This window comes from Tupaia chinensis, unplaced genomic scaffold (genome assembly GCF_000334495.1).
Source record: "Tupaia chinensis unplaced genomic scaffold, TupChi_1.0 Scaffold000539_1, whole genome shotgun sequence".
NCBI lineage: Eukaryota > Metazoa > Chordata > Mammalia > Scandentia > Tupaiidae > Tupaia > Tupaia belangeri.
The window spans coordinates 4,234,676-4,237,524 of NW_006160052.1; the positions used below are offsets into that span (position 1 = coordinate 4,234,676).

Below are 2,849 nucleotides of genomic sequence, written 5' to 3' on the forward strand. Positions count from 1 at the left end.
TTAATAAAAATAAACACGTAAGACAGGAATTTCTATCTACAGAAAAGCATTGGGGAGAACATTTGGGCTTTTCTCCATGGTCATGGATGGGACAGTGATTGTATAAGCTTACAGTAAGCTTGAGGAGTGGTAATGAAGGTGAAGGAGTACAGAGGAGTGGGGACAGGCAGGGAAAGAAACTGCTCCAAGATTTCTATCAAGTTGCCTCTAAGATCACTATCAGTAGATTTTCTTCTTCAGTTAGCCAGAATTGGTTTTTATCACTTATGAGTTAGAATCCTAGCCAATGTAACATTCTAAGATAGTGATTTTTTATTTTATTTATTTTTAATTATGATTTCTGGTTTGTATATAATCCACATATACCTTTGTGGGCTATAGTATCGTTTCTTAAGGTATAAATACTGTGCATAATAAGAAAATCAAGGATATACTTTTATTATCTCTATTTTATAAATATAAAACTGGAGGTTTGCGGAGGTAAAGTAACTTGCTCCACCCACACAATCAGTAATGGTAGTGCTGGAATTTAAGAATAGATCTTTCGGGACCAGCAGTTAGCATAATGGCTATGTCACTGGACTCCCACACTCAACAGCAGTTTGAGTCCCGGACCTGGTGACTTAAAACTCACACTGGGCGCATGTGCGTGCATGCCCAAGATCCCCAGAGGAGAATGGAGGAGAGGGGATTGTGGCGTGGCCATCCCCCCCCCGGGGGGGGGGGATTTCTCGCTTTCTATTTCTCTGTCTCTGTCTTTCTGGTGAGTGCAAGCGCCCTATAGCAAAAACCTCTCCAAAAAAAAAAAAAAAAGGATATATACATATTTTTCTTCAATATTGAACATTACATTATGTTGTGCACACACATTTGTTAATAGTTCCACTATTTTTTTAAAATATGCATTAAATTTTCCTTATTTTTTACTCTGCTGTGATATACTAAAGAATTATACCATACACAATGTTCTGTACCTTGATATTTTTTATATGATAACTTCCTCATATAAGTCTTACTTTGCTTTCCAGATTTCAGATTGACCGGGAGGTACACAACACTTTCTTCCAGTTTTCTAGGTCCTCTCTAATTCCAGGTCAGGAGATAGAATGGTTAAAGAAAATTTAATGACTTCAGTCTATTCTCAGAGAATAAATTACCCAGAACTAGTTCTTTCCAGTAACACAATGAAATAAAATGAAATGCCAGGAATGAAATGTCCCATTCTTCCAACCTTCCTAGTGGCTAAAGCTTTTCATTAAACATTTTTAGGGCCTTTTTGATAGTCTTTCTGCTATTGCATTTTTCCCAGCTCTCCACCCCTCTGACACCTGCTGATACAAATGCTGAAGAAACCAGCAGTGGAAACATATTGGTTTTGACCAGGCCAAAACCTTAGATCTGGACCAGTGATCCACTGAGATTTCAGCCAGTAATCTGTTCATAGGCACAGCCAATGGTCAGAGCCAGAAGTCCTGAAGTAATAAGCACAGTTAACATCCAAGATCTGAGCCAAGAGGCATAAAACCAAGTTGGCTACAAGAGATGAGGAAGGGAAATGGGTGTCAAATCTAAGCCAAAGGAGTTACAAAGACCTCATATCACTAGAACCACCTAGAGGCCATTGCAAAACTATTAACCATGGTTTTAGGCACAGCCAGTCAACCAATGGCTAGGCCCTGAGGAACAGTCAGTACAGAAAAGAAAAAGGATAGGACTAAAGTTGTCTTTGTTTTGTGGCTCCAGATCCTATTCACCTACCCCTTACACTTTCACTTGTCATGCTGTGCATTTCCAGCACTATAGGCCTATACGTGAGCCTTTCCTCCTTGAGCAAGTCACAAAAGTCTATCGACCTAAGCTACCTTATCCATATAATGATAATACTAATTCTGACCTCCACGGATACATCTTAAGGATTACATGAAAATACATGTGAAAAATCTCGAAGATTTGGCAAAATAAAAGTGAATTTTGGGAACCAGCAAATGGCATAGTAGTAAAGTCACTGGACTCCCACGTGGCCAACTATGGTTTCAGTCCCGGACAAAGAGGTTTAAAACTCACATTGAGGAGCCGGCAAGTCACGTGATGGTTAAGGGCACTGGACTCCCACATGGTCAACAGCAGTTCAAGTCCCGGACCTATCAGCTTGCTTTCTCACTTTCCCTTTCTCTCTCTCTCTCTCTCTCTCTCTCTCTCTCTCACTCTGATCAAATAAAAATAAAAATAAATAAATAAAGTTAAATAAAATAATTCTTAAAAAAAAAAAAAAAACCTCACACTGAACACATGTGCGTGCATGCCCAAAATCCCAAGAGAAGAATGAAGAAGAGATTGCATTATAGCCATCCCCTCTGAGGGGTGATTTCTCACTTTCTGTCTCTCTGTCTCTGTCTCTCTGGCAAGCACAAGTGCCCTATACCAAAAATCTCTCTTAAAAAAAAGAAGTTAAACCTTACCAATGAAAAAGAATTTAAAGTGATTCCAAGGGGCCAGCAGTGGTAGTCAAAGCACTGGACTCCCACATGACCTACCACGGGTCAGGTCCCAGACCTGGTGGCTTGCTTTCTCACTTTCCCTATCTTTCTGTCTGGTGAGCGCATATTCCCTATATCAAATTTTAAAATAATAATAAATAAAAATAAATAATTCCTCAAAAAAAATAGTGATACACAAATGTGAAATGTTACTGTATCTTATCAGAATTTCCTCCCTAAAATTATTTTGAAGTCAAGAAAAGTAGAAAGAAAAAAATGTTTCATCAAATCTTCCTTATGCATAAGAATGTGGTAATTTTAGTTTTAAAATATAGAGTTACAGCCTTCTTTAGAAAGAAAATAATCTGAAAA

At 38.4% G+C, this 2,849-nt stretch overlaps 1 pseudogene; it reads right to left on the minus strand.

Annotated features, from left to right (window-relative positions):
• Positions 1-1,422: 1,422 nt before the first annotated feature.
• LOC114009452 (platelet-activating factor acetylhydrolase IB subunit alpha-like) overlaps positions 1,423-2,849 on the minus strand; it is a 57,771-nt pseudogene continuing 56,344 nt past the window's right edge.